Raw genomic sequence first — 16616 nt, 5'->3', positions numbered from 1 at the left:
TTGTACCAGGAGAAAGTAAAATAATTCTGAGCCTTGGAGACAAACTGCTTCATCAACATTTGAACCATCCATATTTAACATAAAAAATATTTGGAAACTAATGAAACATTTGCAAGAAATCCCAGTACACTAGCTTATTTTCTTGAGCTCTAGTTGTGGTTGTCTACCAGGTGTGTGAAAGCTTTTGAGACTAGGGAAAATTTGCCAGTAAATAAAGAAATTTTCTTGAAACAGTGATAAAAATGGTGTAACATCTGTTTCTTAAGTACACTTCACACAAATTATTGAAAGGGGTTTTGGAACTTTTTAGTAAATGATTCCCTTTGCAGCGTGAATAAGAAATGTTGTCTGGAGACTTCAGCAATCAAATATTACAACAGAGAGAACCCTCATTTCTTGCATGGGAACACATACAAATTTCACAATAACATAATGAAAAGATATTCTTCAGTATAAACTGATCTTAAAAAAAAATTCAGTTATAATAATGGCTGAGGTAACATTTTGTGTTGAAAGTACTGTGTCTAGAGACTATTATTATGTGGTAAACTTTGGAAAATTTGATTACACATAATTCCAGATGTGGAAATTTCCAACAATGATTTCTGTTTCAGCGTAATCTCTTGCTCAGAATGGGTATTTCAAAAAATGTATGAAATTTATAGACATAACTTATTGAAATTCAAAATCTTGATGAGATACATAGGGATGACTTTAACAGTAGTTCCTATGCCTGTACCATGTGCTGTCATAAGATGTCACTCTGCTGCAACTATTCAAAAACTGTGACGGTGATGCACCCACTGCTCGGTGACTTCTTGGGGGTGCTACTGGTGGGTGTGCCAAACACAGTTGACACTGTCAGGTACTGGGTGAGATCAGCAAGTGAGTTTGCAGAGAGAATAGTAAAGTCACCTGAATGAGAAACATCAAGAAGAAACGTGGGGAAATAACCTGAGAACTGGACCATACGAATTTATTTTACACTTGGGCAGCCGTGGTTGAGTTGGTTAGCAGTAAGAAAAGTGGGTTGGCCAAAAGGTTGTCACATGGCATGTTGGGTGCAGTACACTTTAGGCTTATATGTTCAGCCTGTTCTTGCAAGGCAACTTTGGAAACATGAGAGTGTGTGACCAGACAGGTCTATCTTAACTTTCCATGACAAGTGGTGTTTAGCTCTCTCCATAATACAATCATTAGTTGTTCAATTAGAGAGAGTGCAGTGTTTGCTAGGTGCAACATTTATTGCCATGACTAGGGTGATCACTAATTACTGTGTGTTGCCTAGATTGGTTATGAAACTATGTTGCCCTCGTAAAAGATATATTGCTCAGTCAGTGCAGTGGAGCAGTAGCATTTGGAGCACCATGCATGTTTTGTACTTGCTATCTCAGGATTTGTGCAGATATAGTGGCAACATACCCATAGCACATATGTTTTGTAGTGGGTTTATTTTGACAGGGTTCCTTCTCATTTAAATGTTTCACAAAATAGACTCCTATCTTTAGTGTTCCAGTGAACCCATTCCAGAAATAAATTTTGAGTTACATTAGAAATTTTGAAATTTTGTGACCAGTTGTGGTACCTGGAGGTGTTTTGTTATTTGGTATGTCTGCTCAGATAGTACATTGGTTGAAGTTGTTTTAGTGGCCAGGTGCTGTGTACAATTTTTGAAATAAGTTCCATGTAAAAGCAATTACCATTATTGTTCAAATGTGTGTGAAATCTTATGGGACTTAACTGCTAAGGTCATCAGTCCCTAAATTTACACACTACATAACCTAAACTATCCCAAGGACAAACACACACACCCATGCCTGAGGGAGGACTCGAACCTCCGCTGGGACCAGCCGCACAGTCCATGACTGTACCGCCCTAGACAGCTCGGCTAATCCCGTGCGACTTACCATTATTGTTAACTCTTGTGTTCAGCACTATATTTCCTGCATGATTGGACTTAAGTTGTACTGTAAAGGGATTAACAAAGTATATTTCTCCTGACTACTGCTGGGAAATATTCATGATTGAAGAACTTGTAGGATTATTCAAGAAATTTGTTGATTTTGTTTTCTAAGATTATTTTGAGGATACCATGGGTGTTACTTGCTTTCTGTTTTTTTATTTATTGTGAAGTTTGGTTGTGCCTCTCCTTGGTGTTGAACTGTTAAAGGCATCATGTTATATAATGCACATTTAAACTATGCCGCACAAATTTTCTGAATATTTGTTGTAAAATTAAGTTTGAGAATTCGTTGGATAAAATTTTTAAGGGTAACAGACCCCTCACAGCTCAACCCAGTCCTACTACTCCCTCAAACAGAAAAAATTGGTAGCAGAGCTCGGCTGTGTTTATGATGAGCTGTGGGTGGTAAATAGAATAGTTTAGTGTCTTAGTATTTAGTGTTTTGAAATGGGTTCCTTACTTTGACAAATACTACTCTGTTTACTGTTCTGCTGCATGGAAGTGACCAGGGTGACAGATTTGCACAAGGATGAGTTGAAGTATTAATTAGAAATCAGGAGTGCATGTGTCGTGGGAGTGTAGCTGAAAAGATGCACCATTTTTGTGAGGTTCTCAACTGCCTGATGGTCCCACTGGACATACAGTCGGCAGAGATGAGTGAGCCATCTCCAATATTGTCTGCATTGGCTGAGCTAGCTACAGTGACAGGTATGTTAAAAGTGAATGAGTCCTTATGTTCTCAAGTTGATAGAGTGTGGTTATGAGTGTTGCATTATACAAAGAGACTCAAGGATCTGTATAGTGTTAAGAGTACAGAACAACTTCACAAATCTTACTCTCCATTGCAGAGTCAAATGAAATATTTACAGGATTACACCCAGAAACTGCTAGGTAAAATTTCTGAATGTTTCAATAGTGAAAGGTATTATGGTGGTGAGGTAGAAAACAGAGGCAGGATGGGATTGGGACAAGGGGAGCATATGTCTGAACTACTTACCCAGCTGGCTAAACCCTTAGTAGGATTGTTGAATGAAGGAGGGTTCCTATCAGTTGAAAGTAATAAGGATATCAAATATACAATAAAATTCCTTCTAGATTTATGAAATCAGGGAGAGGTGCTGGGATTGAAGGATTTTCAGTTTCGTTAGTTGTTACATTACTGGCCATTAAATTTTCTATGCCAAGAAGAATTGCAGATTATAAACGGGTATTCATTGGGCAAATATATTATACCAGAACTGAGATGTGATTACATTTTCACGCAATTTGGGTGCATAAATCCTGAGAAATCAGTACCCAGAACAATCACCTCTGACCATAATAACAGCCTTAATATGCCTGGGCATTGGGTCAAGCAGAGCTTGGATGGCGTGCACAGGTACAGCTGCCCATGCAGCTTCAACACGATGCCACAGTTCATCAAGAGTATGTTGTTGTTGTGGTCTTCAGTCCTGAGACTGGTTTGATGCAGCTCTCCATGCTACTCTATCCTGTGCAAGCTTCTTCATCTCCCAGTACGTACTGCAATCTACATCCTTCTGAATCTGCTTAGTGTATTCATCTCTTGGTCTCCCTCTATGATTTTTACCCTCCACTCTGCCCTCCAATACTAAATTGGTGATCCCTTGATTCCTCATATCATATCCTACCAACCGATCCCTTCTTCTAGTCAAGTTGTGCCACAAACTCCTCTTCTCCCCAATTCTATTCAATACCTCCTCATTAGTTATGTGATCTATCCATCTAATCATCAGCATTCTTCTGTAGCACCACATTTCAAAAGCTTCTATTCTCTTCTTGTCCAAACTATTTATCGTCCATGTTTCACTTCCGTACATGGCTACACTCCATACAAATACTTTCAGAAATGACTTCCTGACACTTAAATCTATACTCGATATTAACAAATTTCTCTTCTTCAGAAACGCTTTCCTTGCCATTGCCAGTCTACATTTTATATCCTCTCTACTTCAACCATCATCAGTTATTTTGCTCCCCAAATAGCAAAACTCCTTTACTACTTTAAGTGTCTCATTTCCTAATCTAATTCCCTCAGCATCACCACACTTAATTAGACTACATTCCACTATCCTCGTTTTGCTTTTGTTGATGTTCATCTTATACCCTCCTTTCAAGACACTATCCATTCCACTCAACTGCTCTTCCAAGTCCTTTGCTGTCTCTGACAGAATTACAATGTCATCGGCGAACCTCAAAGTTTTTATTTCTTCTCCATGGATTTTAATACCTACTCCAAATTTTTCTTTTGCTTCTTTTACTGCTTGCTCAATATACCGATTGAACAACATCGGGGAGAGGCTACAACCCTGTCTCACTCCCTTCCCAACCAGTGCTTCCCTTTCATGTCCCTCAACTCGTATAACTGCCATCTGGTTTCTGTACAAATTGTAAATAGCCTTTCGCTCCCTGTATTTTACACCTGCCACCTTCAGAATTTGAAAGAGAGTATTCCAGTCAACATTGTCAAAAGCTTTCTCCAAGTCTACAAATGCTAGAAACATAGGTTTGCCTTTTCTTAACCTAGCTTCTAAAATAATTCGTAGGGTCAGTATTGCCTCACGTGTTCCCATATTTCTACGGAATCCAAACTGATCTTCCCCGAGGTCGGCTTCTACCAGATTTTCCATTCGTCTGTAAAGAATTCGCGTTAGTATTTTGCAGCTGTGACTTATTAAACTGATAGTTCGGTAATTTTCGCATCTGTCAATGCCTGCTTCTTTGGAATTGGAATTATTATATTCTTCTTGAAGTCTGAGGGTATTTCGCCTGTCTCACCAGATGGTAGAGTTTTGTCAGGACTGGCTCTCCTAAGGCTGTCAGTAGTTCCAATGGAATGTTGTCTACTCCCGGGGCCTTGTTTCGACTTAGGTCTTTCAGTGCTCTATCAAACTCTTCACACAGTATGACATCTCCCATTTCATGTTCATCTACATCCTCTTCCATTTCTATAACATTGCCCTCAAGTACATCACCCTTGTATAGACCCTCTATATACTCCTTCCACCTTTCTGCTTTCCCTTCATTGCTTAGAACTGGGTTTCCATCTGAGCTCTTGATATTTATACAAGTGGTTCTCCTTTCTCCTAAGGTCTCTTTAATTTTTGTGTAGGCAGTATCTATCTTACCCCTCATGAGAAAAGGCCTCTACATCGTTACATTTGTCCTCTAACCATGCCTGTTTAGCCATTTTGCACTTCCTGTCGATCTCATTTTTGAGACGTTTGTATTCCTTTTTGCCTGCTTCATTTACTGGATTTTTATATTTTCTCATTTCGTCAATTAAATTCAATATTTCTTCTGTCAGCCAAGGATTTCTACTAGCCCTCGTCTTTTTACGTACTACATCCTCTGCTGCCTTCACTATTTCATCCCTCAAAGCTACGCATTCTTCTTCTACTGTATTTCTTTCCCCCATTCTTGTCAATTGTTCCCTTATGCTCTCCCTGAAACTCTGTACAACCTCTGGTTCTTTCAGTTTGTCCAGGTCCCATCTCCTTAAATTCCCACCTTTTTGCAGTTTCTTCAGTTTTAATCAGCAGTTCATAACCAATAGATTCTTTCTTCTCCATGGAGTTTAGTACCTACTCCGAATTTTTCTTTTGCTTCTTTTACTGCTTGCTCAACATACAGATTGAACAACATCGGGGAGACGCTACAATCCTTTTAATATCTCCAGGGTCTCTTCCATGTATACAACCTTCTTTCATGATTCTTGAGTAGTGACTGGCGTATTGTGACGAGCTAGTTGCTCGGCCACCATTGACCAGACGTTTTCAATTGGTGAGAGATCTGGAGAATGTGCTGGCCAGGGCAGCAGTAGAACATTTTCAGCCTGAAACGTGGGGTCGTGCATTATCCTGCTGAAATGTAGGGTTTCGCAAGGATCGAATGAAGGGTAGAGCAATGGGTCGTAACACATCTGAAATGTAATGTCCACTGTTCAAAGTGCCGTCAATGTGAACAAGAGGTGACTGAGACGTGTAACCAATGGCACCCCATACCATCACGCCGGGTGATACGCCAGTAGGCTATGACGAATACATTCTTCCAATGTGCTTTCCCCGCAATGTCGCCAAATACAGATGTGACCATCATGATGCTGAAAACAGAACCTGGATTCATCCAAAAAAATGACATTTTGCCATTTGTGCACCTAGGTTCGTCATTGAGTACACCGTCGCAAGCACTCCTGTCGGTGATGCAGCGTCAAGGGTAACCACAATCATGGTCTCTCAGCTGATAGTCCATGCTGCTGCAAACATTATTGAACTGTTCGTGCACATGGGTGTTGTTTTGTGAATGTCCCCATCTGTTGACTCAGAGATCGAGACGTGGCTGCACGATTCGTTACAGACACACAGATAAGATGCCTGTCATCTCGACTGCTAGTGATACGAGGCCGTTGGGACCCAGCACGGCATTCCGTATTACCCTCCTGAGCCCACCAATTCCATATTCTGCATATTCTGCTAACAGTCATTGGATCTCGACCAACACGAGCAGCAATGTCACAATACGATAAACTGAAATTGCAATAGGCTACAATCTGACCTTTATCAAAGTCGGAAATGTGATGGTATGCATTTCTCCTCCTTACATGAGGCATCACAACATTGCATCAGGCAACACTGGTCAACTGCTGTTTGTGTATGAGAAATCGATTGGAAACTTTCTTCATGTCAGCATGTTGTAGGTGTCGCCACCAGCACCAAACTTGTGTAAATGTTCTGAAAAGCTAATCATTTGCTTATCACAGCATCTTCTTTCTGTCAGTTAAATTTCGCATCTGTAGCATGTCATCTTTGTGGTGTAGCAATTTTAATGGCCAGTAGTGTAGTAAGCTAACATTTGTGCAATTAGACAAACTTATTTGCAGCCAGCATCCCTCAGGTAGAATGCGCCATGAGCTAGTCAGTAAATTATACATTGGGCTACTGCACTCTGATGAGCCACTAGATTATGCTAGCAGAATGAAAGAGGTGGTTAGAGTATGTCTCTTTCTGCTTCCAAAGAAAAGATTGTTAATATCTTAGAAGGTATGTGCACTGAGGATAGGATGCATATCATATCTATTACCTGGCCACAAAATTTTGTACAGATAGAACAGCTCTTGTTGCAAGTCAAGGCAGTTAGGGAAGTGATAGGGAGTGTTCTGAGGAAAACAACATAGTGTTAATATTAGAGAAGGGTAAACAATTTTCAATTAGGAAATTTAACATGGAGGAACTATGGAGTTGAGGGTGTAACTGCCTGGATCATTTGGACAGGAACTGTCCTGACAAGCAGAAAGGCACTTGTAGAGTCCACCAGAGAAAGTGGGTGCCATAACTAGTCTCAGGCTGTAATAGCATATTTGCAGCATCCTCAAATTGGGCTCCTTTTGTATTCACAGAGATTAATGGAGAACCTGTTTGTGCACTACTGGGTATGGGCAGTTCCTCGACATTGATTAGTAAGGAATTTTATAACACAATAAAGGCATCTGTAAGTCTGGATCCCTGTCAGGGAAGAAGGAAGTGTGGACTGTAGCCAATTTAAGTGAAATGTTTTTACTGGGAGAGTTAGATGTAAGACTGCACATTAAGACATTTAAATGGCCCTTTCAGGTCAAGTTGGCAGAAGGATTTTCAGTACCAATGGTACTGGGGGTGGATTTTGTTTACCATGTGGGTAGACCCCAAACTGGCATGACAAGAAGTTTTTCTTCATGTTGAGTCACATGCCATCTTCGAATTTTATAAACATATCGCACAAGTTGGTATGCATATAATGGTTAACAGTGGTGATGCTAATACTGGGTCTGTCTTCAGATTGAGCCATTTAAGCCAATAACAGTGAGAGCAGTTGGAGAATTTATGTTGGGAATATAATGATGTTCTTACTAACCAGCTAGGCCTGATCAAGTGTGATAATATTCTGGTGAGACTTCCTCCATATTGGCTGCCTCCACCATGCATGAGGCAATTAATGGTTGCAGCAGTTGAGGGACAACATGACTAGATCATTGAAGTAACCATATACATCTCTCACTTTCTTATTCCTGAAACTAAATGGCAGGGTTAGGCCAGTGGCTGATTGTCAGGCGATTGATAAGAAAATAATTTGGCTATCCATTCCTTTGCTGGATTTGAATCCTTACTTTGCATGATTCCAGAAAGCTAAGGTGTTTATAACATTTGATCTTAACCAGTCATATTTTTCAGCTGTTGTTAGTGGAAGAACTTAAACTGGTAACTGCATCTGTAACCATCTGGAATCTATAGGTGTACAGTTGAGTTCTCAACTGGGCCGTGGTTTTGTTGCACATTTTGGACAATGTTTTTTCTGATTTCAAGTTCAGTGGTGGATTTGGACGGTTTATCAGAATTTTTAAGAACATATGGGCTATGACAGGGAAGTACTTAAGCATTTGTAGGAGGCCAGATTTACAGACAAACCCTCGAGGTGAAATTTGCACAGCCAGAGGTTTCCTTTCTAGGACACGTAGTATCCTCTGTGGGTGTCAGTATTGATCAAAATCAAACAGGAGCACTCCACACCTGCCTGCTACATAAGAACACAAAATGGATAGCACGTTTTGTATGCATGCCAAATTTCTTCCATAAATTGTTCCACAATATTGCAGAGTTAGCAGCTCCTCTTAATGAGTTATGAAAAAAGGGAAACTGGTTTGAGTGGGGTCCTTCCCAACAGGCATCTTTTGAAGGTCTAAAGACAGCTCCGGCATGTGTACCTGCACTGGTGACGTCCAGAAGGACGCATTGAGGACACATTGACATCAGGAGTGGCTGCCATCCAGATAGGAGGAGGCAAGTCACATATGCCTCTTGGGTTCTTTTGCCACTGGGAGTTCAGGACTCAGTATATGAACTGGAGGCCTTGGTCATGTTATTTACTTTGGAGAATTTTAAAATCTATGAAGAGCATAGGAGCATTCCAGTTAGAGACAGATATTTTAGCTTGCACCTGGATGCTCACACGGCTGGGGTGGTCAGTGAGGATACCCACTTTTCAATTTAAGGTTAAACATATCCGAGGGATGGAGAATGTTGTTGTTGACAGCCTAAACTGCATGTCTGGTGATGAAAGGCAGGGAGATATGTCTAATGGTGAGTGATAGTAAGTCACTGAAACTGAATCAGGCAAATTAGTATGCTCAATTTCGACTGGGCTACCTCTCGTTTTGAGGGAGAAGCTCCAATTAAAGAGCACTTGAGAATTGGGGAGACTGTTAACTGGTAATTAATGAAGGGCAATGTTTTATGCTGCACAACTTGAGGACATCAAGGCAACAAAACTGTTTCACCATCAGACTCACTGCCATGCATATTTGGATATATTCATGAAACAATGGTAGGATCAGAATGAAGGTTCATTTGAAAATGCATGTACAAACAGAATCAGAATTTAGTACCATAAGGTAAGACTTATTGTGTTAGTAGACTAGCAGTGAATATCCTGCAGGGGTTGCTGTCTTCTGAAGTTCAGTTGGCTCCCCTGAGCAAAATCTACATTGACTATTTCAGCCCATTTCCTAGGTCAAAGGAGGGAAAGTGGTTTGCACTTGTGTGCTTAGATGCTCATATGCATTTTTGTTGGCTGCTTCTCATGAGGAAAGTTAACACATGACAATTATAAAGAATTTGAAAGGGATTTTAGGAATGTTTGGAGCACTTAGGGCTGTTATAGCAAATAATGTGATAGCCTTTACTTCTCCAGCATTTAGAAATTTCTGTTTTGAAATAAGGACACTCCACACTATGACAATTCCCTACTGCCCAAACCTCTCATCTGCAGAGCAGTTTAACAGAAATTTCTTGTGATAATCAAGTTATGCATTTAGTACCACTGTTCACAATGTGTGCAAGGAAACCCTGGCTACCCTTATATTTGCCTTCAAGCTAAATTCACCACTCTCCAATCTGTGGACCTAAATGATCCATTACCAGAGAGGGTTGATGGTTGCTGTGCAAATCCAAGAAACACGGGAATAGGCAGGCAAAGAACCTAAAAAAGTCATCAGAGTCCTACTCAGTGTTATAACATCAGATGATGGCTCATTTGCTTGACACCAGGAAATATATGTCAAGAATTTTGAGGTGTAAGTACACGCAACGAGAAGATAATGGGCAACTGTTGCCTCACTTTGTGGGACCAGTTCTATTTGTGAGGTTCATCACTCTGGTTTCCCTACTAGTGAGAGATCCAAGGAATTGATAAATTTACAGAGTCCATATTTCTGAGATGAAGCTATATCAGAAGAGATTTGATTCCTTTTTGTAGTAAGTCGGAAATGGAGAATTATATTGTATGTCTACATATGTGAGGAGGTCCATCATGTATGCTCTCGATTGTGAGGTGACAGGTGGTCAATGTGTGCAAATGATGTGCCCCTGGTATTTTTCAAGTTTTTCAGCCAAACTTCTATCCTCGGTCCTTGGAGACTGAAGCAGGGCGGATGTGCCATCATAAGACCTCACTGAGCTTCAGCTATTTAAAAACTGTACCAGCAGTGTTGAGGTCACCACTGAGCTACTTCTTGATGGTGCTAATGGTGCACCACAACATGGCCGACATTATGAGGTGCTGAGCGAGACTCGTTAGCAAGAGTGCACCCGAATGAGAAATGTCAAGAAGCAACCTTGGGAAATCACCCAGGAAGTGGGCCATGTGGATTTAACTCTATGCCTGGGTAGATGTGGTTACGTCAGTTGGCATTAAGAATGGTGGGCTGCCCGAATGGTCATGGTATGGCATGTCGGGCACAGTTTGCTTTAGGGCTATCTGTCCACCCTGTTCCTACAAGGCAACAGTGGCGACAGATACTTAGCCTGTTTGAATGTGTGATGAAACAGGGCTACTTTAACTTTCTGTGACAAGTGGTGATTAGCTCTCTCACAGATGCAATCAGGATGTGTTCTATTGGAGAGAATGCAGTGATTGTTAGATACAAAATTTCTTGCCATGATGAGGGTGATCTCTGATTATTGTGTGTTCTGCAGATCGGTTATGAAATTACGTTGCCTCCATGCACGGTATGTTGCTAAGTCAGTGAAATAGTGCTGTAGCATCCAGTAGACTACATGTTGTCTACTTGATACCTCAGTGTGTGTGCACATATAATGCCAACATAAACATTGTATGATTGTTTCATAGTCCACTTGTCTTCATTTGGTTTCCTCTCATTTAACTGTGTTTCAAAATTGTTTCATTTCTTTGACATGTACCAGCGAAGCTGCTCTGGATAAAAATTTTGAGTTACGTAAGGAGTCTCATGGCCAGTTGTGGTACCTAGAGGTGTTTTGTTATCTGGCACATTAGCTCAGACTGTTCATTCGTTGAAGTTGTTTAAGTGGCCAGGCACTATGCACATTAAAAAAAAACCTCCATGTAAGAATAATTACAGTTATTGTTCAGTCCTGTTTGTTCAACATTATGCTCCTTGCATAACTGGTCTTCAGTTATACTTCAAAGGCTTTTATTATGTGTGTTTTTGCTGACTGCCATTGGGCAATTTTCATGATTGAATAACTTGTAGAATCATTCAAGAAATTTGTTGCTTTTGTGTTCTAAGATATTTTTGGGATACCAAGGGAGTAGTACTTATTAATTAATTATTTTTTTTTAATTTTTTGGTTTAAATCTGAATGTGGCTGTTCTCGGTGTTGAACTGTGAACTAGAGTGTACATTGCAAAGTAAACTGTGTCACATACATTTGCTGAATATGTGTTGTACAATTAATTTGCAGAAATTGTTGAATAAATTTTTTTAGGATAACAGACTACTCACCTCTTAACTCACAATATATTCCAGAATTGCATTAAATGAGCTTAAGGATACTAGCAGTGAAGAGGAAACAAATCAGGACAGTAACAGTCTTGGACCCTAAGGCTTCTATCAGAGCAACAAGAGATAATGGAGTAACGCTAACATGTAAATTTGACATACAATAGCAGTAACAGAAAAGCATTGCCTGCAATAATCAAAAGATTTAGAGAATGAGTGCACAAGCTGATGTCATCAAATGCTGAATAGCAGTATTATGAAGAAATGTCAGTAACAGAAAGTGATCTTTTTTTTCTATCTTGTTTCAACCACACACTCACTTTTGGTTCCTAGTGATGATTTGTTCACTGGATAGAAAACCTGGGAAATACAAATGCATTTGATGACATCTGTAACTGAGCAATCTCTTTTGTTTGTGTCCTTTATGTTTTTTCCTTCAGCTGGTGCAGTTTTTATTATAAGTACAGAACACAAAACAAAATTAATTAAAAAAAAAATTGCTTGTAAGTGATATGCACTGCCACAAATGAATGTTACCTCTTAATACACAGACTGCTGCCACGTGGTCATCAGACAGATCAGAAGTTAACACTTGCAGCTGTGTGAACACTGGCAGCCACATGCTACACACTTTTTACTATAGTATATCTTTGATGGTGTGTAAAGTTGCAAATAGCAGTTTTCAAAATGTTAAACAACACACTGTACCTATTTCCTTGTACACTGGTGTCAACTCAATCAAGAAATACAAATTAATGTACAGTACTGCATTGTACACTGTACTAAATGTGTTGAAGTGAGTGGCCAGCAGTGCGTACATGGCATCAGCCCTCTGCTGTCTGTTTGTCTTGTCCAAGTCTGGAACACTGTCTGCCATAATACACAAATTTCATTTTTGAAAGGTGCAATTCATAGTAGTTAAGGGTTTATTGCTCGTGCTGGATCTATCACAACCATCATGGATACCCTCGCAACACGATGTCTAAATTGTTTACTGTATCCATAAAGTATGCTTTCAGATCATGATTAGGTAGTCTTCACAAGCTTTTACCAAAATGTCTAATTGCAGATTTAATGCAAGTGTATGCGTCTTTTGTGTAAGTCTAATTGGTAATTGGAAAATAGGATTGAAATTTGATATGGAAACATCAAAAACTGTTTGACGTGACATGACTTCTACCAAGCACTCAGTATTATGTACTAAGTGGGCTTATAAAAATTTGAAACTATCCTCAGAGAATTATTAGTGTCATAGGACAGATTAATGTCTCCATTTGTTACTTTTCTATCCCTGCACTTCATATGCCAATGAAAATGCCAGAGCTGCTGAGGTAAACCTTACCTTAGCAGAGGTGATAATCACATTTGGAACCTTTGTAGCAGCACATTCTTCTATGAAGTATAATCATCACATACCTAAATATTGCTTTTGTAAAGGAAGGAAGTTTAGTTTTATAGGTGCTATTGACAGCCGAGGTCATCAGAGATAGGTTTTGCTCAGATTGTTTGGCCTTCTGTAGTAACTATCTTGGCATTTACCTGGAGAGATCTTGGAAACCACAGAAAATCCAAATTTGGATGGCTCGACTCAGAAGCACAACTGCTGTTTGAATGCTCCAGGCACTACACCAGGAGAGGAAGGGACAGGATAAAAAAGGAGGGCAGCTTGAGGTGGGTGTGCTGATTGCACAAATAATTTGGTTTTTTATTTATTTTACTTATTTATTCATTTATTTATTGTTCTGTGGGACCAAATTAAGGAGAAGTCTCCATGGTCATGGAATGAGTCAATACATGAAATTATAACACGATAGTAGAAACAGATAAAATGAAATATAAGAAACGTATTCAGGTGACAATTCGTAAGTTTAAATAAAGAAAATCAACAATGTAACACTGGAATTTGCTTAATTTTTCAGCTCCCCCAGGAGCTCCTCGACAGAGTAAAAGGAGTGAGCCATTAGGAAACTCTTCAGTTCAGACTTAAAAGTGTTTGGGCTACTGCTAAGATTTTTGAGTTCTTGTGGTAGCTTACTGAAAATGGATGCAGCAGAATAGTGCACTCCTTTCTGCACAAGAGTCAAGGAAGTGCATTCCACATGCAGATTTGATTTCTGCCTAGTATTAACTGAGTGAAAGCTGCTAACTCTTGGGAATAAGCTAATATTGCTAACAACAAACGACATTAAGGAAAATATATACTGTGAGGGAAATGTCAGAATTCCCAGACTATTGAATAGGGGTCGACAAGAGGTTCTCGAACTTACACCGCTTATAGCTCAAACAGCCTGTTTTTGAGCAAAAAATACCCTTTTTGAATCAGAAGAATTAACCCAAAAAATAATACCATATGACATAAGCGTATGAAAATATGTGAATTAGACTACTTTTTGTGTTGAACTGTCACTTATTTCAGATACTATTCTTATGGTAAATAAAGCAACATTTAATTTCTGAACAAGATCCTGAACATGGGCTTTCCACAACAGCTTACTATCTATCCGAACGCCTAGGAACTTGAACTGTTCCATCTCGCTTATAATATGCCCATTCTGTCTGATCAAAATATCGGTTCTTGTTGAATTGTGAGTTAGAAACTGTAAAAACTGAGTCTTACTGTGATTTAGCATCAAATTATTTTCCACAAGCCACGAACTTATTTCATGAACTACATTATTTGATAATGTTTCAATATTACACACAAGATCCTTCACTACCAAGCTGGTGTCATCAGCAAACAGAAATATTTTTGAATCACCTGTAATACTAGAAGGCACATCATTTATATAAATAAGAAACAGCAGTGGCTCCAGCACCAACCCTTGGGGAACGCCTCACTTAACAGTACCCCATTGGGACTGAACATCACTATCACTCTCAATATTGTGGAGAATTACCTTCTGCTTTCTGTTCTTAAAGTAAGAAGCGAACCAATTGTAAGTTACTCCCCTTACTCCACAATGGTCCAATTTCTGGAGTAATATTTTGCGGTCAACACAGTCAAAAGCCTTCGTTAAATCAAATAAAACACCTAGCGTTCAGAACCTTTTATTTAATCTGTCCAAAACCTCACAGAGAAAAGAGAATATAGCATTTTCAGTTGTTAAACCATTTCTAAAACCAAACTGTACATTTGACAGCAAATTATGTGAATTTAAATGCTCCAGTAACCTTGTATAAACAACCGTCTCGATAACTTTAGCAAACACCGATGGCATAGAAATAGGTCTATAATTGTCAACATTATCCCTGTCTCCCTTTTTATAAAGTGGCTTCACTATCGAGTACTTTAATCGGTCAGGAAACCGACCACTCCTAAAGGAAAAGTTACAGATATGGCTAAGTACTGGATAACATACATAGAACAATACTTCAGTATTCTGCTAGATACCCCGTCATATCCATGAGAGTTCTTGGTCTTTAGTGATTTAATTATTAACTCAATCTACCTCTTGCCAGTATCATGGAGGAGCATTTCAGGTAAGCAGATGGAATACAGTTACTGGAATGTATTACTGTAGTGACAATATTAATAGCAGCATTATTAACAACTAGTAGGTCTATATGTGAATTCATATATGCGTACACATATAGATAGAATAACTTAGAAAGTCTGAGAAATTATGTATAAAAGTAACTGCCAGAAATAATGATGAACCAACATTTAGTCATTTTAAGGGTGTGACAGCTAGAGAGAAGCGTTCCTGCTGTCAGATCACCACCAAAATCTATCTACACAGAAAATAATGGATGTCTCATGAATGTCTCTCCAAACTTTAAAGCCAAAAGATCCAAAACTGCACCTTTGAGTGCTGTACAAATGTAGATTGAGCCCCCAGGAGCCTCGAGCCTCATTCCCACTTGGCAATAATAAATCATAGTATAATGCAGGGAAAGGCAGTGCATTAAGAATCTGTACAAGAGATAGAGTGGGGAGAGAGGGGGCTAACAAAGGTGGAAAGACACACACACACACACACACACACACACACACACACACACACACACACACACACACACAGAGGGAGGGAGAGAGAGAGAGAGAGAGAGAGAGAGAGAATTTACTGGATCAGAACAGCAAAAGTTTTTGGTGTGGCAGAAAGGAGAGTAGCGGGAAGGGGGCAGGGATAGGAAGGCCAAAACTGACAACACATACTCAAAGAGAAAGATTGGACGTGTTGAAAGCTCGAAAAGTAGTAAGACTCCTTCACACAGGAAAAAATATCAATATGTTGATATTTTGCCAACAACCCTTGTTTGTGCCTCCGTTTTCTAATGACAGTCAATAGACACTTCTGTGAGTGCAAATATGTTACGTCTCTGTGAATAACAATGTGTAAGATGTGAATATAAGTGCAAGACACTAATTCGTTGCCTAACTCTTCTTAGTGATAACTTTGAAAAGTGCAAATGTATTATTCATTTAAAGTGCAAAGAACTATGTATGATCCTCCCAAGCAGCACACAATGACATTGGGACATTCGTTATGAGAGATCGAGCTGGCAACACAAAAGGGATCCAACTGTTGAGACGCTGGTCCACAGTGATGAAATCTGCATCTGACTTGCTCAGGAATGCAGCTTGTTTCGACCAACTCCAGAAAGCGAAACTACTTAATTCATGAAAGCTGCACAGCCTCTAAGAACTGCATGTAACATGTGATTGGTATTGAGAATGGATGGACTTGCAGACCAAGGAAAAAATTACAACAAGAGTTACAGATTAAAAAATTATCACCTACACTGAAATGAAAGGTGCTTTTATTAAATAGGGTAAGATAGCCAGTGAATGAACAGTTAAGGGCAAATTTACATTGGAAAATTCATACCCGCCACTACAGTAAT

Source organism: Schistocerca americana, chromosome 1 (genome assembly GCF_021461395.2).
Source record: "Schistocerca americana isolate TAMUIC-IGC-003095 chromosome 1, iqSchAmer2.1, whole genome shotgun sequence".
NCBI lineage: Eukaryota > Metazoa > Arthropoda > Insecta > Orthoptera > Acrididae > Schistocerca > Schistocerca americana.
The sequence above is the reverse complement of the archived record's forward strand: the minus strand, read 5'-3'. Positions refer to the sequence as shown.